The sequence below is a fragment of the Bidens hawaiensis genome, unplaced genomic scaffold (genome assembly GCF_021521415.1).
Source record: "Bidens hawaiensis isolate Kalapana, Puna unplaced genomic scaffold, B.hawaiensis_p1.1 tig00054706_1, whole genome shotgun sequence".
Taxonomy (NCBI): domain Eukaryota; kingdom Viridiplantae; phylum Streptophyta; class Magnoliopsida; order Asterales; family Asteraceae; genus Bidens; species Bidens hawaiensis.
The window spans coordinates 83,741-95,451 of record NW_027506297.1 but is presented as its reverse complement, the minus strand read 5'-3'; positions in this window follow the sequence as shown (position 1 = coordinate 95,451).

The window sequence follows — 11,711 nt, the reverse complement described above, 5'->3', positions numbered from 1 at the left end:
ATTTGGTCGCTTACACAGATTCTGACTATGGAGGTTGCAATCAGAACAGGAAGTCGACAACCGGTGGATGTCAGTTTCTGGGAGGAAGATTGGTGTCATGGCAGTGCAAGAAGCAGACCTCAGTAGCCATTTCCACCTGTGAAGCAGAGTACATGGCAGCATCAAACTGCTGCTCCCAGGTTCTTTAGATACAACAGCAATTGAGCGATTACGGTCTGAATTTTACTCAAACTCCTATTTGCATTGATAACACTGCGGCAATCTCAGTAACTAACAATCCCGTAAAACATAGCAAAACTAAACACATTGACATTCGTCATCATTTTATACGGGATTGTGCTGAGAAGAAATTAATTGTGCTAGAAAAGGTTGATTCGTTAGATAATTTCGCCGATCTTTTTACTAAAGCGTTTGACCGAACTCGTTTTCAAAATCTTGTTGAGTTTAATGGGATGATCAATCCCGAGTAACCGTGTTTCTCGTTTCTACTGAGTATAAAAAAAAAACCATCACTATCGCTTAGAATTATGTCGGTTGCTTCAGTTTGAAGGACACATCTTCGGATATGTTTGGTCCTTACTTCTACTAGTAGATTATGAGGATAGCCATTAACCAGATGACTGAAAGTGACCGGGGCGGTTTATGGTGTGTTTTTATTCTTTCGCTGAAAAGTAGTCGTTCATACTTAGTTAAAAGGACGCATATTCGTATGTGGTCGGTCCAGCTGATCCATTGGATCTTCAGGATAGCCGTTTACCTGATGGCTTTGACTTGATCGGGGCGATAGAATTTATATTTTTATTTTTTAGGGAGATGATATAATTTTTCAAGTCTATAACTTCGTAAGAAGTTTCAATACAATGTTTCTAAGAAAATTGATCCAACCTTGGAAAGTGATACACAAACTAATTCTGTGTGCTTAACTAGTGAAGTTATTATGCCTAAAAGACTCTAGAACAGTCATTGTATGTTATGGTAGCTTTTTATGGTGCGTAAAAGTAGAAGTGATACTAACTAAATCTTCTCGATTTAAAGTGGAGACTCATTCAGAGTTGTGTATGTCTCCATATGCATCTTTCCGAATGATAGGCAGAAAAGCGATTACCCAGTCATACACGAGCCCGTGAGTGTTCTGATTTCCGAGAAGATAGTATGTCAAGTACCTGCAGTGATCCAGATTCGGGACTTGTAGTAGTCTACTGTTATGAAGCTATGTAAATCTTTATTATTTAAAATATATATATATATATATATATATATATATATATATATATATATGATGATGTTAAGCCTTCTGAAGCCTATCATGTTATGCTTATCAATCAAGAGGCGATAAAGAGAACGGGAAGAAGACTCTAAAGATCAAGATGTACTTACTGTTTAATCAGACACTACGGGTCGAGGTCAACTCGGGGTGACTCGGGGAAAGTCAAATAAGCTTTGAGAATAGATGGGAGGCATCACAATCTCTGATGTTTGTCCGTTTAAATTTTGAGCTTAATTGAACCTAATCCGTATCACAGAAGCGATGTAAACCATACTAAGTTGTTTACCTTCTTACAACCTGTTTCTTTATGTCATAATACCGCTGAACATGGATCTATGTGACAGCCATCTAATCAGTATGATTCCTGTTCGGATCTTTTCTAAAACATTCTGGTCCCCGTCAAGACTGAAATTTGATCCCGTGTACTCTATTTCTAAAATTTACTTTACATATGTCGTTTTATGGTTTAATACTTGGTTACTTGGTCTTTGATTGTAACATTTAAATCTTTAAAGGAAGTTTTAAAATCTAATTGCATAACGTTCAATTTATGAGGGCCTATTTTGTAAATTCAATAAAAGGTTGCAGAGGCGAAGTTGTTACAGGGCGAAGTTAAGGGTAAGCGAAGTTAACCTTAACTTCGCCTGTGAAATGTCAAGCCTATATAAAGGTCAACACAGTCAAACCTTTCATATTCTCAAATTCCAAGCGAACTTATCAGTAAATATAATTCTCGGCGAAGTTACCTCTCGAATCAAACCTTGTTGTTAATCTCAGTTTCAATCCGTGTTAAAGGTGTGTAGGGTCGGGACGACTTATAATTCGTGTCAATGGTGTTAATCGGATGCTGTTTTGGTCCGATGTGAGACCTCGTTCATGCAAACCTTTAACTACCACTTGTCAAACTCTTTTTGACGTGGTCGTAAACAATTTGATCGTCTAGATTTCTTTAGTAACATGTTTTTATTGTCCACAATCACCAACTTCACCAAACAAACCTCGTCTGGCCTTCTGAACATTCGCCGTTTCAGTTCAGGCGAAGTTATAGTTTAGGCGAAGTTGTTCTCAACTTCACCTTAGGCTTAACTTCGCCTACTGCTTTTATCTTTAACTAATCAGGAGCGAAGTTGTTCAAGGGGCGAAGTTAAGGTGAGGCGAAGTTAAGGATAACTTCGCCTTATACCTAGCTTCGCCTGGTTCCTTATATTGTTTAAAAGCTTAACTGTTATCAGGCGAAGTTATAGTAAAAGCGAAGTTGTGATCTGCTTTGATGAATTTTCTAACTTAGACCGTTTGTTATGCAGATATGGCAGCTGTAGCAGGAGCCGGTGGTGCTGGTGGTGACGAAGGTGGTGATAACAACCGTCAATTCTTTCCGGGTCACAATATGTACATCACGCTGGACCCGGATGCTAGCGGTGTTGATGATTATCTCGAGATCATCTCTTTCCTTATCCGCTCGCGTATCTTCCATGCTATTACTACAACTCTGCCCATTTCTCTGCCGAACATTGAAGACTTCTGGCAAACGGTAGATTATGATTGTAGAGTCGAGCCCCCAGTCATGCGCGCCACAGTTAACAATCAGGAGGTGCAGTTCTCATCTGAACAGATAAGGGTTGCCTTGCAGTTTGGGAATGAAACTAGAGATGATCCTACAGACTTTACCGCTCCATTCAGAGATGGTGCATTTTTACGAATGGGCTATTCCGGTCCATTGGGTGACACTCAGAGGCGTAAGGGATTTTTGTTGGATCAATGGCGTTTTCTCATGCATGTGATGATCGTGTGCATGTCGGGTCGTAAGGCTGGTACGGACGGGATGGGTGCGACGATGCAATCGGCAATGACAGCACTGACTTACAACAAGCCTTACAGCTTCAGTCAGATGGTGTTTTATGAAATAGACCGTCAGAGACGTGCGGTAGCTCGTGAAAGATTCTTAATGTATCCAAGATTCTTACAAATGATCTTGAATCATGTGGCTCCTACGCTACCTCAGCGCCGTCCCATTCGATATGTAGAGAGTGTCAGTAAGAGGATATTCGCACAATGCAGGTCGTCGAGTGCTCGAAGTAAACCAGAGCTTCGTCCTCGGCATACTCCGTTATTCGGGTATTTGGTAAACCCGGCGTATGTTGCTCCTCGTGGAGTTTCGGGATCCGGCACCGCAACAGGCTGTTGTTTCTCAACCACCACCTGTGGTACAGCAAGCATTGCCTACTGCTCCTGTTGTGGCACCGGAGGAACAAGTAGACCTTGAAGCTGCTTTTGGTGGCCAAGGGTTATTTGATATGGAGCGAGTTGATCCTGAGGCAGAGATTCAGGTCTCAGTAGCAGAGGTTTCTGGTGTTGGTGTGTCGATGGTAGCTACGTCTGTAGCTGATTCTGAGAGAACCAACTCTGACTCCTCAGCTGATGATATTGCTGAAGCTAGACAGATTCTGGTCGCCCAAGAAAGAATTCATGGAAAAAGAAAGAAAGATACAGATGACAGTGAATCTGATTTTGAGGAGGAGTTAGATCGTTTGATTCGTCGATCGAAAAGGGTTAGAACGGGTGAAGGCTCAGGAGCTGGTGAAAGCTCGAGGGTGGTTCATTTCTCTCCACCCGCCTTATCTGGTTTGACTATGGTCCCTGCATCGATGACTGTGACAGGACCGATCACCTCGGATGTTCCCGTGATATCTACATCTTCTTCCTTTGGCATTCCACCCACTACTTTTCAGTTATCGGCTCCAGAAATTGTTTCCTTACCACCTCCTAATCTTACTCCATCGGAGGTGGTGGCAAGATTTGTTGAGTCGACTTTGGTTGCCACCGCGGTTTTATCTGTTACAATACCACATGCGGTTACTTTTCAGCCTGTTTCTGATGATCCGGCTACCTTGGGAACCCCTCCACCGTATGCTCAAGACACTTCTCATATGAGGTTTGGTTTTGATGCAACTTTATCTGACTCGGAAAGGATAGCAACTCTTGAAAGGGTCGTGGCAGAACAGTCAAGAATCAACTTGATCCAGACTCACGCTATCCAGCGCCTTGTTGCAGAAAATCAAATTCAGTCGTCCCTCCTGATTGAGCACGGTAAACTTTTTGATGCTTTAAAACAGTTCTTAGCATCTCAGGGGGAGACGAGCTGCAAGGGCGATGAGTTGAGGACGAAGAAGAGTAATGATAGAGACGATGATCCCAATGCATCGAAAGGTGCAGGTGGTGAGTTGCCAAGAACTGAACAAAGTCTTGGGACTTCCACATCTCAGGGGGAGTCAGCTGGTGCAGCAGGTGGATCAGGGGGTGATGATGTGGTGGTAGTGGATGATGAGGAGATGTTGGATGACGATATTATAGATGACGACGATGTATTACCGGTTGAAGAGATTGAGAAGATAGGAGCCGAGATTGTGATTGACAGTGAGATTGAAGAGGGAGAGATTGTGGAGGATAATGTAGAACATGATATTCCAGATATTGATAAGTCAAATGTGGGTCAAGATATGGGAAGTGATGAGACTGAATGGGAAGAGCAGCTGAGATGGAAAGAAGGCTACGCTCAATGGTTCGTAAAGACAAAGAAGCCGGCGGTTCCAACCATGTTTAAAAAGAGTTATAATATCAAAGGGTATGCTGAATCGACGAAGGGGATTATATGCTGGTTATATGATGAGCAGTTGAGGCTATTTGTGATTAAACGTTACGATGGGATTCAATACTTCAAGAGGTTGTTGAGATCGTTGAATACCTTGCCTGAGTGTGAGGTGAAGGATTTGGCCAAGTTGGGGTTGATAATCAGGAGTGATGATAATATGGCTAGGATTATTGGGAAGATCGTGTGGAAAGAAAGTATAAAAGAGAAAAAGTTAGAGTTGTTAAAGCCGCAGAAAGGGAAGCTTGTTGAAGATAAAGACAGAGGAATGAGAGCTGATGGCAAACCTTGGATGGTAATGAAGTATAAGCCTATCCGGTGTTTAAAAGAAGTGCCGATGAAACAAATGCCCAAGGATGTCTTAAAGAATCTGAAATGGTGGTATGTCGATAGTCAAACAGCTGAAGCGGTTATGGAGGATGAAGATGAACAAGAGGTGCTGAGAGTGTATGATCCTATGCACTTGGTGAATTTGTCTCAAGCTGACTTGCAGGTGCTGAACAAGAAAAAGATATTCTATATTCCTGCGTGGAAAGATGAAGCCAAGAAATATCAGAGAGTAGTTTCCGTTTGTGTCAGAGAAGGCGTTCATGCTTGAAGACGAGTGACTCGAGATTTTTGGGATTACAAGACAAGTGATTGAAGATAGAGATATGAAGCTACTGCCAAGGGGGAGTCTGTTGGTACATGATGTCAGTAGTTTAGTATCTAGTGTTATGTTTGTGTCTGTAATCGTGTTAGTTTGTTTTGGTTTAGATAGGTTGTCTGACAAGTTCGCATGATATAAGCGAACTTGTGGACAAACGAAGTTATTGACAACTTCGCCTAGTCTGTTAGGCGAAGTTGTCGTAACATATATATTCATATGTTACGGGTTGTATGATATAGTTTTTTCTAGTACGTGTAATTGTGATTGAACGTCACGTGTTGAAAGGTTGCAATACAACGTGTCTTTTGAGTATTGTAACGTGTATTTGTGCTTGGTTTTAACGTATATCGCATCCTACGCTCGTATTGTCTTACGTAGGGATTCTGCACCTACGTAGTACGAGATACTTCCGTGTAGATCCGGCTGGGAACCTACAATGGGTCTTACCAAACCCATATATTCTTTAAACGGGTTATAACATCTCATTAATTAAAAATTATCCTCACCAAATTATTGATGTAAAAATCCTATAAAATAGGATATACTAAAATTAATATCTTATTTATTTTAATATATATATATATATATTAATTAAATTAAAAAACCAATTTTATAGTAAAAAAATAAACGGGTCTTGGGTATGCTTGATTTTTAAATTGAGGCTTCTCATGCATTTGATCCGAATTCATGGGTGTGGGTCTTACCAAACCCATATATTCTTTAAACGGGTTATAACATCTCATTAATTAAAAATTATCCTCACCAAATTTTTGATGTAAAAATCCTATAAAATAGGATATACTAAAAATTAATATCTTATTTATTTTAATATATATATATATATATATTAATTAAATTAAAAAACCAATTTTATAGTAAAAAATAAACGGGTCTTGGGTCTCATCAAACCATAAGTATATTATTAACTTTCATAAATATTATTTATAATTAAAAAACCAATTTTATAGTAAAATAAATAAATGAGTTTGGATCTCATCAAAACCATATAGCTTTTAAATCGGGTTATAACATATCATTTATTTGTGAAACAATTTATCACCAAACTATAAGTATATTATTAACTTTCATACAATAAAAAAATATAAACTCAAAAAATAAATAAATATTAGAACAAATAATATAAAACAACCCCTGTAATACGGGGGATAAAAACTAGTACACATATATTTATATATGTATAGGAAACATCTGAACGATTAAAATATAGTGTAAACTTTTATGGTTCGGTCCGGCTTAATACGGCTAGTTTTGGGGCATAAACTGTAAACTAAACCGTCTACTACGGTTTGAAATTTAAAACCGACCAATCAAAAGTTAATAACAAAAAACAACAATGAAACCGAACCAATAGCAAGTTTGGTCGGTTTCATGGTTTCAAACCAAACCGTTAACACCCCTATATATGATTATCAGTCCATGATATATAGATTAGGAAAATCCTTTAAATGACACATGAAAAGCCAAGGCCCTGAAAATTAACATTGACTTTTCAACACTTATCAAATGAACATGTACTCTTTGTGTGTGAATGTTGATCCATGGAGGTGTTTGTGCGGATTTGTCAACCACATCGACCTACTAGGAAGATTCCGCATCGTAATTCTGAAACTTGAGAATTAATCACAATTGTGTATGTGATCAAATTGATGAATAGAATCACAAAGGTGCGCGCATGTGATCAAATTTACGAAATAGAATAACAAAGGAGTGTGTGGATCAAACTAATAAGATAGAATCACAAAAGAGTATGTGATCATTGTAATGAAATATAATCATAAAGATGCACGTGATAAAAAAGGTGACTTTTTAGAGTGAGTAGTTAATGGCTTAAATGCATTGTGTGATAGTACTTCTAACGTATCAAACTTGTGTAACTAAGGTGTAATTTGATGGGATAGGATTCCATTGATGTACCAAGTTGAAAAATGCTTGAATGTGAAATTTTCATGAAATATGTTGTAAGTGGTGTCTCCATAAACATTTAATGGAATCCTAATGAGAGTGGTGCACACTAATATGTATTAGACTGCCATTTTCACCCAACATTGATATGTTGTTAAGCATGGTTAAGCATAATTAAGTCTCAAGATGGAATTCTAAACCAAACTTTTGACTCATGAGTGATGGAGCCATGGAGGAGAGAGGGAGAATGATAGTTTCACTCATAGAAGCACTGGTGAAGCTTGGATGAAAACTAGGATGTAGGGCAGAGCACCCCTAGGCCACAACTATGCTTTGCTACATGGGAGTCACCCACTCACCCCTTTGTTAAGGTGCTTTAAGACGATCGTAATAGTATTGCTAAATTAATTTTAGATGCTTTGCAATACAATGATAACCTCCTTTACTAACAAACCATGTCACTAATTTATAATTCTTTTTCTCTATAAACTTATTTACGTAGTGTATGAACATTAAAGGAAAATCAATATAAAAAGAATGCATGCTTTGTAGTCATTAATTTTCTCACATTGGAGCATACAACAATAAAATTATTAATTGGAGGATTCAGAACACAAGCAAAGAGAAGCTCTACGAAAGTAGAGAGGTTAAAATTGAAGATATTATTGACGATATCAAATATTTGGGTTTCTTCTAGCTTAAGAACATGTCTGAATACCCTACGAGAGGTTGGCTTGAATGGTGTAAAAATGCCTTAATGTAAGTTTTTATTTTTCTCATTGGTGGTGGTCTCTCTGAGCTTTGTGGAGGTCCTTACCTTCCTTTGTTTGTAGTTGTGTTTTTCTTCCTTAGAGTAAGGAGTTTTCAGGGGTTGTTCTTAAGAGTTTTTACATGCCATCTGTTTTTAGTTATTGTGAATATCATTTTCATGACTCGTTTTTAAAAGAAGTTCTTAGGTAAAAACAAGAAAAAAATGAGAAGGAGATGGGGCCTTTTGCAGGTGGTAGGGTCGGGTGGGGGGTTTTAGGTGTAAATAATAATGGCGATGATATGATAATGTTTTTGGATGTTTATAAGATTTTTTGTTGAGTGAGTTTTGAGTGTTTTAAAAAAAATGATATTTTTATGATGTGACTTGACGGTTTTTTTGTGATTTTATACCTCTTTATATACGGATGATCTAATGAAGTTTAAAAACTATAGATTTAAAACTGTTATAAATATATATTATTGTGGTTATCAATACCAAATATAGTTAGGCTTTTTCTCCAAATTATCTTCTTCTATATATACATATTATTGTATCATATTGTAGAACACACCTAATTAATGAAATCTCCATCTTTCTCCTTACATGTCTTCTCTTATTCTTTAGCTATTAGGCTTGTTTCACAACACGTTATCAACACGAGACTCTACACGAAGATGCGGTGGAGCACCAATCTAAAGATCTCTACGAAATCGATTACAGGTCCTAATCTCTATGTAAGACGAATTGATTAACGGGAGTTATGCAAATTTCGCTCGTTTCTTCCGCTAGTTAATTAGGTAACTATTAATTATTTCACCTTTTATTATAACTAGAGAGTTTTAAAATATAGAAAGTGCTCCATGAGTTGGTCGGTCAATTGATTTCTTTCGTTTTAAGTTTTTTCCCTTGTTGGTTTACTTCAATGGGCATGTGCCAAATTCATGTTCTTTTAATTGCTGAGATTTTCGGTCCACCATAACTAAACTTTGATCTACTCTAATCTTTAGATATATAATTAAATTAATTCATGATTGATATAAACCAAATATGTGTTTTGGTTAATTGTTTATAAAGTTTTAGTTTATAGATTGATTCTGCAGTTTTGATAAACGATTATTTTATATATATTAAAAAAAATACCAATAACTATATGGTTTAGTTATACCAAATTGTTTTACATCTCTGTTTTTTTTTATTTTAAACTGTTAAAGAGAGGAATAAAAAAGAAAAAGATTTATCGACAAACTAATTTAACATGATGATTCCATCCATATATAAATATGAAGAATTTATTAAATACATGTCCTTTAATATAAAGGTATTTTAGGTAAAAAAATAAAATATTTGTTAAGATTATAAACATATAACTGATCTTTTCTTTTCATCCTTGTATATCTTTTCATTCTTGTATATTGAGTCGATTGTTTATTATATGCACGGAAATCTTCTTTTGAAACCAATTTGTTTTTCTTATAATCTTCGTTATCTGTGTTTAAGTTTGTATTTTTCGTGTTGTATTCCGTAGTATAAAATTGCATTATTAGTAAATATTATGCATGTTCGGTTGTTTGTAAGTATTTTGTATATTCCGTTTTAAATGATTATCATCATGATTATGTTATAAATGATGCATTCATGGTTTCTCTGTCTACAAGTTTCTTAATTTTGAGTGTGAGAAATAAATATTACATATTTTAGTCAAAGAATTTATTGTCATGATATTACCAAAATACAACTACCATTTATAGTTTATATATATTAGTATAAGCTTTATCGATCTCTATACTGATTGGTTCATCTCATTTTATGATAATTTTCACTTATTTGTATGAACTATATATTTGTATGAATTATATGAGAATTGAACCTATGAGATGTTAGTTGAGCAAAAGATATATGTTTGTAAACTTAACATTGGGAACTTCATGATACCTCTTTATTAGTCCAAACAATAAGAAAATTTATATGCTATTATAAAACTTCATGGAAATTTGATAGAGATATTTGTCTTTGTTTCAAATTAGAGTGAAAATACCCATATATGAGATATACTTGTCATTGGCTCAACTGTGATAGATTAACACATAAGTTATGTTTATATGCATGTAATCTTATTTCTTGAATCTTCTTAAATGTTAAAATGTCATTGATTGCATAATTTGAACTCGTGTATTGTTGTTATGTGCATATACTGTCAAAGAACAACCAAATCATAGTTGCTATTTATTATCACTTGCATGAAAGGGTATAAAATATGGTTATATGTGTGTCATTTTCCTTGATCTCATTATCAATTTATAGAGATCATAAGATGTTAGATTACTAAAACCTGAAAGATCATGTAGTTATTTCTGATGTATATTATGTGAAGAGAAAGCTAATTTCTACGGAAAATATTAATAAAACAATTTGTGTTGGTCGAATCTCAAATTTGCTTCTAAAGTAGTAATTATTATAAGGTATGAAAGTTTAAAGTAATCTTGTATCCGTGTTCGGAAAAATAATGAAAGCCATGAAACTAATTTGGTTTCATACCATTCCCTAAAGTGAATGCGACGGTAAATTAGTCGGTGTGAATGTAGCAATCATGAACACATATGAGAAAATTATAATAATGATCATGTTAATAATGAGATTGATCATCAGAAGTTTGATGATATTAATATTAATAATGAGATCAACCACCATAAGTGGCAAAGGGGATGATCATGTATGAGAACAAAATATGAGAAGTGATATAATATGGTCGTTTTAAACGATATCAAAATGTTCTCTTGTGTTTTCAATCTTGTATGAAATAAGCATAATACATATACGATCATAAACCTAAAGTTTATGGATCATGAGTATCTTATGACGTGACGGGTTAGACCACACATAGTCAATGATGTGAAATTTATTAAGGAACCAAAAGATTCTTCATTATACATGTAATATTGCTCTCAAGGGAAGTCATTTATTTACCAACTGAATGAGGGTGTGAATCCCTAGATGTTATGGAATTGAGAAAAGGATACACATATCCTAACATGATACCATTTAGTGTTTTGAAAATCGATGCATCGTCTAAATGGTTATCAAGATCGCAACTTCATGTTTGCATGATCTATGGCTTAGCTAATAAGATAGCAAGCATATTATTCCAGATTTGTATATTTACATTCAGTTATAATAATGAATTTGATTTCCAAGTTAATAATGATAATTGGAATAAGTGTTGAACTTCATAACAAATTATGTTCTTACATAAATTGTTTTGTTAAAGACGATTACTCAACGTCTAAAATTGGTTGCAAAGACAATTATCATGAGAGCAAAGGTTTATGTTTAAATTTGAGTACATATGATTTTACATGTCTTATAAACTAATTCACAGCAAGCCAACAAGTTATGATACTTCCTCCCCATTATAACTGGTTTTTGGTCAGTAACCAAGCAATTCTCATCTAATACTTCGTGTGTATTATATACTAAA